A 12,843-nucleotide genomic window follows, 5' to 3' on the forward strand; every position below is an offset into this window, starting at 1 on the left:
ATATGTAAATATGTTTTTTATACGAAAATGCTGTATTATATTTATAGTATTTATGTAAAATAATACTTTTTTATTTAATTTTTAAGTTTTTCACATTATATTGAAATGTTTATATTGTGTTTAATACGTATCTTTTTAAGGTAAAAGGCATATACCGTGTATATTAATAAATACATATATTTGACAAATGTCAGTAAAAGGAGAGACACATCAATTCACAAATTTTGAATCCACATATAATAGCTGTAGACATTAAAAAGGCGGAAAAGGGGTTATTAACTAATATTTACTAAAACATAAAATAAAAGTGATTAACGTAGTATGTAGCGTTTAGTAAAAGAAAAGTCTACCTAGGTAAATGTTACACAGTGTGTAAAGTGGCCACTTAAACCAGCCAATGACAGGTCATAAGCCATGTAAATGCCTAGACTCCCATATTCCCATCTCAAAAATGTTTTCCTGCTGTGTTGCAACAGATCAAAGTTAAATAATTAATGACAAATAAAGTTTAATTCTCATACCACGGATATTTTTCGGAGTATTGTTACTAATTACGGCGTTCTTCGCGTTAATATATTTTAAAATTATACGCACTTACTTAGTTTGCTTCATCGACATTCATACACTTCCTGTCACTCTTATGGCTCCAAATTTTACCTGAAAATAAAAGAAAACAACATTTAAGAAAGGTCAAACAGTTATAAATAATGTATTTATTGAGTTAGCATTTATATTTCAAAACTCCATAATGATCATCTTAATAATTGATATTTGAATAGAATAGAAACAAACGTCTATTTTTTTATTTAAAAAAAAAAAAGTCGACTCAAAATCAAAGTTTGATTAAAATATTGAGATTATAATGAATAAACTGGGAGATAGGTTGCTTTTTTCTTTAATACAAATTTTCGTTGCATAAAGTTATTTTTAAGTTTATACATATAAATTATAAACACATAAAAAAACAAGAATTAATATGGTTTATTTCCCTCTTCTGAAAAAATTACACCCTGACGCCGACGCTACGTTTCTTAGGGTTTTTTACCTTTTTCTTGGGAGAACGAAAAACTTTTTCCATACATTTGATTGTTAAAAAGGCTTCAAAATTCATTCATTTATTGTTTTCATCAAAGTTTACGATGAACTGTGATAGTGCAGTAAAAAAAAAAATAGTAAGGCTGTTTAAACTGAATACTATTTTGCTTCTAGTTTAGTATATGAGAAAAAAATACATTTTGACGGAAAATGTTAAAATATTAATGCATTCTAGAATAATTTCGCTAAACTCTGAAAAATGTACCGTTCTTTACATAGACAGGTAAAAACAACAATGTTTGATTATGTCCAAATGCTTGCAGACTAGCTGGATTTCCTCTTAAGGGAGTTGTTTATATTTACATTTATTTCAAGAGAGAGGGAAAACATTTTTAAGAAGGAAACAGTGTGTAAAGTGGCCACTTAAACCAGCCAATGACAGGTCATAAGCCCTGTAAATGCCTAGATTTCCATATTCCCTACTCAAAAATGTTTTTTTTCTCTATTGAAATAAATTTAAAGGTAAAAACAACCCTATGTATATTTATCTTTTGGGTGGTGTCCAATTCAAACCCGAAAAGCATCAAAAAGATCTCGGCATAATTGATTTAAAATTGGAAGCTCACGTTACATCAATTGCCAAGAAAGACAAGTCAATAATTTACTTTATTGAAAAGGCATTCAAAACTCCAGATATATTTCTTAAAATATACAAGACCTATGTAAGACCTTTATTTGAGTATGGATATTAAAGTATGGAGTCCCTACTTTACTTAAGGCACCGAACTACTGGAAAAAGTCCAAAAATATGCTACAAAAATCCCCAAATTACTCAAAAGGATGCCTTACCACGGCAGTTTAAAAGCACTAGGACTTACATCATTTATTTATTTATTTACATACATAAGTTTAATGTACATTATTTGAGACAATAAGTCCCAACTCAATGGGACCAAAAGTCCTGTGTTGAGATGGGACGAGCGATTATATGACACATACACATGAGTATATCACTACAAATATAGAATTAGAAACATAAAAAATAATTATAAAAAATATTTAAAAAAAAACATATATATGGGACATCAATATGGTAAACAGTAAACTCAAGCATTTGGAAAATCATCAAGGAGTTTCCTACTCAAATCCCTCCCACTAAGGAAAATCCAGTCCTTAACTCCTTTCTTAAAAATATTTTTTATCCTTGAGAGCTTAATACGTTCTTCCAAAATATTGAACACTCTCAGTGCGATAAATGAGAGATGTCTCTGAGCAAAAATCGTACGGGTTTTGGGTATGACATAATTCATGCTCTGGAAAAACCACGTACGGACATTTTGCTGAGACCTCTCCTTATTGTTTGATCAGAAGTGTGAAAGTGCTTCTTTTAGGTACATTTGTCTCATATCCAGCAGCTTCATATATTGGAACAGCTGTTCTGACGGGTATGTTGGAGGGTGCCGAAACATTATTCTCAATAATAATTTCTGTGAAATTATGAGCGGCTTGAAAATGGATGCCGCACAACCCCAGCCAGCTATTGCATAGTTTGCCGTGGATTGAAACAGAGCAGAGTACACACTTCTGAGAGTGTCAATATCCAGAATGTTCAGTGACTGGACCTGAGCCTCCCATTGCAAATTCATATCAATGATAAAACCAAGGTATTTTATGGAATCTACTCGTTGCAGAAGTTGGTATGTTTTATCACAGTAAATTCCTGGATTAGGCGTATTGCTTGGTAGTGAACTATTATTTATGCAAAATGTCAGATATTTAGTTTTATCGTCATTAAGTGTAAGAAGATTATCATCAAGCTATTGTTTGACAATGTTTGTACTAAAGTTTGCTTTCTGAAAGACAGAGTTCCAGTCATTGAAAGAACTACAGAAAATAGGGTACTTGATAGAAACTTATAATATACTCAATAATTACTATGACCGCCCCCTGCATGAGATGTATCAAATAAATCCTAAAACAAATAAAAGGGGTCATAACTGGAAGCTCTATCGTCCCCAATTCCATCTTAATCCTAAGAAAAACTTCCTTTTCAGCTGGGTAGTTTCAGACTGGAATAAATTGCTAAGCCTAGTTGTCCATTCCATTTCAGTCAACCAGTTCAAAAAACAGTTTGGATGCTTTTTTGAAGGAATAAAACCGCAGACAAAAAACAATACACGAAATATAGGCGCATCAGCAAAGGCTGCCTGCCTATAACGAATAATAGTAATAATAATTTATATTTAATTCATAAATTTCGTTGGTCGATTATTCAAACTTATGTAGTTCTTTAACAATTGTAATAGCTGTCTTTCTACATCGATAAGAAAAACTACCCTAATGCTATTTACGTAAAATAAACATCTTTGAATGGATCAAACCATATAACATGGAAACTAACCTAACCAAAGGAGACTATATATTAATTAAAAGATTGTATAAATAGTTTGTTGAATTACGTAAATTCATTATGTATATTGGCCATAACGATCTTAATTATAAGTAATTAGCTATGCTCACCGATTGATCGCCATTTTCACAGAAACGAGGTCTAAAGTACCAAGGTGATATCTCATTACTAATTATTATTTTGACAGACGGTTGTGTAACTCTAAGACGGTGTAGGTTAGATTATTAACAAATTGATGGACATGTATGATTGGCATATAATGGATATAATGTTCCAGGTGGTATGAGGATAGGACAATAGATTGTACATTCCCTGGAATGTGGTATCACGATGTAGCTGTGTAATCAAACATCATAGCAATCAATGCATAGGCGAACGGTACATCGTTCATTATAGATTATAGTATACAGGTAACTCTCCTACAATACGATAGAAAGGTTCCTATAAAATGCCGCGTTATGTAAAACCGTGTTATATGAGATTCAGAGACAGTAGAAGAAGGGTAGTTTGGTTCCAAAAAAAACCAAAACAGAGTTTTATTAAAAATTTAATAAAAAAATATCGTATCTATTTGTTGGACAGTTAACCCTTTTCAAACTTCTTAAATCTATATGAAATTGTTTTTTTTTCTTATCGCTGTCCGATATAACTAAACGCAAACGGTTTTCCAATTGAATGATAATATTATTTTATTTTATCATTTGCAATAAGTATGTGATTTTAGTTTGCTTGCTGCATTTTCGGATGTTTCGCTGTCGTTTTTTACTTCAGCTGACATCATTCTTTGGTGTAACTTATGGCAGCCTTGGCCATATGTATTAGGCACCCTTAATAAACAAAGAATATTTTGTGGGGGGATTTTAAACGGACAATTAGTTGTTTATTTCAACTAGGTTGTGGACCCTTGGTAGTATTGTGGACTTACGGACCAAAGGCCCGAGGTTCAAATCCCACTCTGCCACAACTTGATTTCCATTTTTCCAGCAAAAGTAATTACGACTTTTGGTGAATGGTCTTAAAATTATAGTATTTGAGTAAATAACAAGAAATCATGTATTTCTGAACTGTTTTTGATACCATATCTTGTTCACAATTCCTTTGTTTGAATAGCAAAGATACACTCTTTTTTTCATATTGCCCACCAATTTTTGGAAAAATTCAAACTCTATTTAGCTCATTCTTCAATTACGTATTTCTTCATTCCAGTTTTGATGTATTTTTTAGACCAACGCATTTTTTTAATATTGACAATAAATGATCTATTGGATTTAAATCAGTGCACGCCAATTGATAAGGTAAGGTACATTTTTTTAATCATTCAATAGTATAGCGTGGGGTGTTTTACTGTTGAAACAAAACACTCTTTTGGGACTTGTTGAAGGACTAATTGAAGGATCTAAAAAAATAATTTATTTGGATTGCGGCATACCTGAATAACGTCTGGTACTCATTATTTCGGATAATTGGAGCTTAACTGTAATAAAAACAATACGTGTACTTATATTACAGTAAAATAATCGATCAAAGAATAAGAAAAAATTACGAGACACAAAAACATCAGTGAATTTTAATTTTTATAAAATATAATGGTTATTTTGATTGAATCTCAGAAAAGCATGACAAAAAAAATTGAGGCCTCCATGTGGTAACCCTTAAAATATATCTTTAGATATGCGCTCTTTAGGGCAAATAATTTAATAAGGGTTTGTGTATAGCCAAATTCTCCTTTCAAAAAGACCACAACCGCATATCTCCACATATAGCATGTTTCCCAAGCCGCAGCTGGGATGTCAAAAGCTATTTAACTACCAAATTTATTTCAAGGATAACTTAGAGTTTAGAGCTTTGTAAAAGATAAAAAAAGCGATACGTTGTTTTGTCCCAAGGGCACGATGCATTAAAAATTTATAAAAAAGAATACCATTTTCTTGAAAGCTTTTTAGACTAAGCATATTATAATGAATGGGTATGTTTACTTTTTTTACAAACTTTATGTGTGAACATTTAAAAAATATATTTAAAAATAATACTAGTTAATATTTATGCAACTTTTTACGACATACTCAAAAATATAAGAAACGATGCTGGTAAAAAAAATATAAGATAATTTGATTCTTCAAATAATCATTATCATTTTTGAATTCATTAATATATTGAAAATATTATTAGTAAGAGAAGGTACCCAAAAGTACAAATGTTTTGGCAAAAAGATGATTTATCGTATTTATTATTTATGTAAATTACACATTAAGTATTATTTTGTAGAATTATTGTCATAAGAACTTGCTTTATGCTAGTAAGAATCGCGAATAGATAAAAATATTGTTAAATAAAAAAAGATGCCCATTAGAGGGTGAAAGCGCTTATTGGTCGAAATAAATAAGTGGAAGTGTACCAAGTATTTTATAAATGAATAACTTATATGTAAATATAAGTTATTACATTCTTAAAATGGAATTCCATCAAGAACTGTCAATAAATCATTTAAATGAAAAAAAAAAAGTAGACTTATTTTAATAAAGTTGCTGTGGTTGAATTTAAATAGTTTTTACAGCGTTCAAGCATACTGTGGTATGCTTTTGTAGACAGTTAAACTGAATGCATGTTTATAAGAATCTAAAGAAAAACAGACGAAAACGGAAATCGGAGGTTGTATACAATATATTTTAACGTTTTTATATATTTGTATGAAAAAACAAGCCAGTTTGACATTAAATACTTGACGATAATTGAGATGGTGTAAATTGTCCCCGAAATTGCATTGGAGACACACAAGACAATTTTTTTTTATTTTTTTTATTTTTTATTTTTATTTATTAATTACATTATACATACATTTGTTAAGGACAGAGACACAGTTTATAGCGGCACAATCAGGAACGACCCATGTCTGTGAACTTGCTCCGACTCGCTAGAAAATCCGTTTTGAGTCGGGGTACAATAAAATGACAGTAACTAAAAGTCCTGACTAACAATTATAATACCAGACAATAACAACACAACCACATTATAAAAGCAAATGAAGAATGCAGGACTGGCCAAAATACTATAAAGTTGACATAGGAGATACAATGACTAACCTGACTACTTGATAAATAATACTGGAGACAAATTTAAAATCAACATTAAGAAGCACGTAACACTAACCAAACAAGACAACATGATATGACCTATAGTATGTATTTATAACACGATCGGGTTTTAAAGAATTATAAATAGGTAAATAAAATAAAATAATCGTAATAGTTAAAATAAAAATCAGAGACGAAAAATATCATTAAGATGGTATTAGTCTAATATTAACAAAGCTTATGACATGTCATTGCCTGGTTTAATTGATCACAGCTGACTCTGCTATGTTTAAACAAAAAGAACGTTGACTTTAGTTGTTTTTTAAAAATATTTGGATGTTCTCAAAAGGTAAAAACGATGCGATTTCATAAAAATTTAGATCATATGAAATGAACAAAGCATTATATTAAAAGGTTTAACCCCTTTTCAATTGGACCTCCCTAAAAATATTCAACAATACATTAGTTATGAACTAACTACGTATGAAAATATGCGTACGTATTCCGAAAGAAAGGTTACCTTTGACTTAAAATATTCGCAAAAGCTCTCATGGACAAGTTGAGGTAAGAGTCTTATAAAATATATCTAACAAAAGGAATAAAAGATGAGCGCGTTCCTTATGAAACTATGATTCTACCTTTGGTGAACGACACGTGTTTTAGTACAATAAAATGGACAAGAGACGTGGGTCAGCTAGGATTAAACTTAAATCTTTATGGAAGCAATTTCAGATATGTACCTGCAATATTATTCTCGTAAGACATTTTTGGAGACTTCGGTAAGATTTGGGTACGACTGACTATTCTTTTTATTGGATTTTATGAAAAACCTTCACTTAAATGCGTAAAATACATGATAAAAATCATAAATTACGAATACGTCAAGCCGAATTTTTTTACACTATTCTTAAGCATCCTGCCAGTCCTGAAGATGCTTTCCTAGGTGAAAGCGCTCGTTGATAAAATTAAATAAAGTGAAACTAACTCAAGAAGTTTTATTGATAATTTTATTTTGAAGATGTATGCGGCATCGCAGTAACATAAAAGTGAAGTTAATTAGAAAACTGAGGTTTTTTTGTAGACATCGAATTAAATGCCTTTAAAGTGGTTATATAATGTTTGTCCTCTAGTCAAGCTTGGATTGCTTAATTTATTTCGGTCGATGAAGCGTTGAATACATTGATTAACTTCGGTCAAAGTTAAAGGGAGCTCGAGAGATTACCGCGGTAATCCGGTGCAACGTGCAACCAAATCTTTGTAATTAGACTCGGCTAAAGGTGCATTGTCTCAGCAAACGAGGGCAAGAAATCCCGATAAACAACTTCGTTCCGGCAGCAAGTAGAACCTGCGACCGGAAGAGCAACCCGGACCGGAAGTGGTAATAAATAATGAATGGGTGGTGGTCTTAACCAACTCACCGGAAACAGAGCGTCGACGGGATTTTGTAGGTACGCTATCTCCTGTACATTACCAGTGTAACATTATCTCGGATTAAGAAGTAAAATATGTATGAATGCATTATCTTAATACTAATTGGTGAGATTTAATACACATGTTAACATAAACAAGTCAATGCCGAGAAACTGCACGACACTCGTAAATTTGTGTGCTAATGCTATATCTATATATTACACAATATTTTTTATACACAAAAAATATTTCATATTAATTATTGTACATATGAATATTTCATATAAAAATATTTATTTTTATAATAATTTGATTTTGATGATTTACATTGTTAGTTTTATTTTGATGAATTTCAATTTGTATTTTATTTATTGTTTTTATTAGTTTCATAGACGGGAATTATTTTTTTACAATAATTAAATTTTTATAATTTATATTAATAATTTTATTTAAATGTGTATTTTTATTAATTTTTACATGTGTACAAAAGATGTATTTTATTTTGATGAATTTATTTTCAAAATAATCAAATTTTAATTTTAATAATTTATTTTGTTAAATTTGGTAATTAGTTAAGTTATTTTACAGTGTTTACATGTGCTCGTAATTGATGAAAAATAAGTAGTGCCTTTTTTGTTTGTAAACCAAATAAATAAATAAATTTACTTTGCGAAAAATCACGCCATAAATTTAATCTGCCGGTCGGTTTCAAAACAGGGCTGTTTCTATTTAAATGCTTTAAAATAAACTAACACGGAATATTTATTAACAAATTACAACAAGGATGGAGAATACCTTAAATAAGGGAATTTGGAAGTCTAGGCATTTGGACAATCTCAAATATCGGAATATTTATATTCTCACCAAATAACACGTAGAAGCCTAAAAATACATTATCTCTTAACGTGTGCTCAGTTTTTTTTTCTTCAGGCTTCTATTTCTTAGAATATACATTGAAATGAAACATACAAGTTAATTACAAAAAATAAATATTTAGTTATATTATTTAACATCTAAAATCACAAGTTTTCAGCTATTTTAATTTAATTTAATTAATTTAATTTTAAGCCCTTATCTTCTCAAACTTAAAATTAAAAAGGTTGAGAAATCCTTTGAAAATCTTTACTTCTGTCTTTTATTTCGGTAGACGAAAATCGCAAAAATCTGCCATTGAAGCCCTTTAGTTGTTTAAAAACAATAAAAATTTAATTCGCAGTCCTATTCAAACTCGAGAAAAACACCTCGCGTTTTACGGCGTCATTTGCAGGACTGGTGATAACAATAATGGGTTTTACATTTTAAATTGCTGTTTTGATATTCGACCTCTAAAGAGCGAAATACACCAAGTTCTGAAATGGTTTTATGGCAGGAGGGAGATGTCCTGATAAATACGTTACGGGGAATTCAAGCACGAACATTAGCAGATACGTTCTGGACCAAATCGATAAAAGATATGTCTGATTTACGCAACTTTACCCTTTCAGCCGGGCCATTCATTCAAATATATACGAAATGCAAGATTTATTTACTCACGTACCTACAGAAATAAAAAAGAGAAGAGTTAAAAAAAAATTAAGGTATGTCTTTGTTTTATATGACTGCCTTTTAGTTTGAAGGCAAACGCCGACAAGTTCAAGCGTGCGGGTGGGGCGTTTGGCTTGCCTTGCGGATGCCTGCGAGGGTTTTCTATGGTTTGGGACGGTGCGGTGTCAATATTTTATGCACATATCAAAGAAAGCCATAGATTAAATATATGTACTATATTTATTGCGTTTGAACCAATAAACTCTCAGACTTTTCAGCTAACGCGTGGACTTATCATGACAGCTGACTGCTTGTTTTAGTACAAATTTCTGTCATCCTTTTGAATGATATTTCAGACATGTTTTGAATATGTTTCACTAAAATATAACTAATTTAATTCAATACGCATAAACTGTAAGATTAACACATGTATTATTTGTATAATATCAGTTTGAAAGGCAGTGTTGAATAATTCCGCAAGTACTTTTTCGAGAAAAAAAAATATTTTACAGGAATTTATTTAGAGAATCCTCTAGATACAAAATAATAATTAAAAAGGCTTGGAAAGGCTAAAAAAAAATTGGAATAACATAAGATTATAATATCCCTTAAACACATATCTTCGAATCCTAATAAACATATTGTGTGAGTTCGATTTCGATATAAGTGATGACAAAATCGGCGGATATTTCGTTAAGTACAGATTTATTCTAACAAAAGGTAATACATATAATAAGGTTAAAAAAGGTGCATTTTATAAATTGTTAGTAAAGTTGCTCAAGTACAGTTGATTATCGACGTGATTGTAAACTCCTTAATCAACTTGACCGATCACGATGGATTATTTTTTGGGGGTTACTGCAATATAGCTTATGATAAATTGTGCACAAACAATATTACCACTTTATTAAATAAATTTATTGACTTTACTCACAGTGTTGAAGTATTTTCCACCTTCAGGTTGAAGTGTGGCAGCATTAAAAAAAAACATCGCAATCGATTTATTTTTATCGATTTTTCATTGGATTTTAATCGCTTAAACGATAAACAATCGTGCGGAGAGATTTTTAAGCAGATAATTCGTCACTGCAGTTTGTTTTTGTTCAACAGACCTAAACACAAATCTGCAGAAATAGAGCTAAAAAGTTTTTATTAGGAAATAGGCATAAATAATGACCACAACTTAAGACGAAATTTGTTAAAAAATCCTAAAACAATTTTTTTTAATAAAAAAAAAAAAATCTTTCTTAGAACTCTTGTACACTTAACTCAATTCCGTTAAAAATGGTCGGTTGGAGAAAAATGAACCAAAGCGGCGAATTACCGACAAGTGCGGCTATTGTGATTGAGCAACTGAGGTAGGTAGCTAGCAATCATGCGTGGTCTGCCAATATATAGATAGCTGAATTAATGTTTTCCTAAAAAATGACTACACAATCAAAAAAAATAATTTATCTTTACAATAATTATAAATAAATAAATAATATAAAATACGATTACGCAAAAATTTTGAACATAAATGAGTTTTTTACGATATTATCTTGGAAACACATATTTTAATAAAAAATATCATACTTTTTTGGTTTATAATTATTGGATACCTCTACCAGATGCAGTAGAGTATACAAAAAATAAACATTGTAAAAAAAAAAAAACTTATTTCAAAATAAAAGTTATTAAATAAAAATATTCGTACTAGAAATCTTAGACCCCCTATTTACAGTTAAAACAGTTGTTGACAGCAAATTTAATTTGCGTTTTTAAACAGGCACCAGATTATCAAACGTCTAGCAGCTACAGAGAACAGTTGACATAGCAATATTTACAGCTGGAATAATACAATATTTTGATATAAAAAAAAATTTTCAGAAGAGAGCTAGAATTCCCTGAGTCTTGAATTTCCTTTTCATCCCCCAATTGAAATGTTAGTTTGGTTTAAGTATATTTTGAGTGCCTTTTGAAAAACTAGATAAGAAAACAAAGAATGAATATCTGAAGGGTACATGATAGCAGATAGATAACACATATTTTTGAAGATTTTTATTGTTTTTATTATGTAACCTCCTTTTACGAAAAATTGTTTTTTCGTATAGTTAATATTTATTTATATTGTGTTTTGGCAAGTAAAAAAAATAATTTTTAACTGTCTTTGAGCAGGATTATTTACTTAAGTCATAAATTCAAAGCAACTTTAAATTAAAAGTTTAATATAAAAGGTGTATGTGTATATAACATGATTAATAAAAAAATAAAAGATTTTCTCAAAAGCTGGTGTTTTAAATATTGATTAAAAATAATGCTTTTAAGGTCATACATTAAGCCCCGCCGAGGTTCTAACACAACTCGAAGGGTTAAAAAAACACGCATTAGAGAAATTGCGTTTTATTGTTCGAATTTGCTGAACAATAAAACACAATTCGTTTTCCCTAGCCCCGTGGGTGCAGTATTACTATATCTGATACCTCGGGTATGCCATATAAGGACGGCCCATAAGCCGGTTGGAATTTCATTTGATTTAAAGACTGGAATTCTATTAAACAACCAGGATAGTGTAATTGAATCCAGCTTCCGTTTCGCCCGGATGCGAGAATATTCTCTCATAACAGAGTAAATTAAGATAGAGCGAGTCATATTTGCACTCAGGTTTATTACCAATAAAGAAGCTTGAGAACTAATACACAAAGGACATAATAAGAACGTAGTTATGCAGAAAGCAGCCAGTTCACAATTTTGGAAAAATGAGATATTGATGTTATCGGGTGCAGTAAGGTCGATTCTATGTTCTGCTAAAAACAGCCATACCGTTTTCATATAAAAAAACTGTATTAATCACCTCCGAAAAAAGGTGTCGATCACAAAAACGGCATTTCTCAATTTGCAGAAAACACCCACAAAACGAAAAAATCTCTTTATACTTTAAAAATCTTTTAAACTGGTCAAATACACAATAAAATTCTTATGTATCTTTTTTGGGTGATACCGTGTATGTTGGATTTGATCCGACGTTTCGGCTACCATTGCAGGAGCCATCTTCAGGGAAAACTGAAGATGGCTCCTGCAATGGTAGCCGAAACGTCGGATCAAATCCAACATACACGGTATCACCCAAAAAAGATACATAATATTGATAACAGTGACCGTGAAAACCTTCGCACCTATTTAATAAAATTCTTGTTTAAAATATATAAAAAAAACTTATGTATTCATTATTTATCGTTTGTTAAAGTCAAAAACATTCAAACTATTGTGTAGATTTTATAATTCACTCTTTTCACAAAATGGCTATTTTCTCAGTTTCACTTTTCTATGGCTGGCTGATATCTGTATAACTACGAGTACGTTCGTAACAAGGTGTCATGTAAGATATCCTCAGTCAAAATTATTAAATAGATT

At 30.6% G+C, this 12,843-nt stretch overlaps 1 long non-coding RNA gene across 1 annotated transcript in view; it reads right to left on the minus strand.

Annotated features, from left to right (window-relative positions):
* Positions 1 to 636: 636 nt before the first annotated feature.
* LOC148272272 (uncharacterized) overlaps positions 637 to 12,843 on the minus strand; it is a 153,136-nt gene continuing 140,929 nt past the window's right edge. Inside the window, exon 3 of the long non-coding RNA XR_015824886.1 lies at positions 637 to 657. This is a non-coding gene — a long non-coding RNA (uncharacterized LOC148272272). The remainder of the gene's footprint in view (positions 658 to 12,843) is intronic.

The sequence above is a fragment of the Micrasema longulum genome, unplaced genomic scaffold (assembly GCF_059751315.1).
Source record: "Micrasema longulum isolate JH-2025_06_02 unplaced genomic scaffold, ASM5975131v1 h1tg002404l, whole genome shotgun sequence".
NCBI lineage: Eukaryota > Metazoa > Arthropoda > Insecta > Trichoptera > Brachycentridae > Micrasema > Micrasema longulum.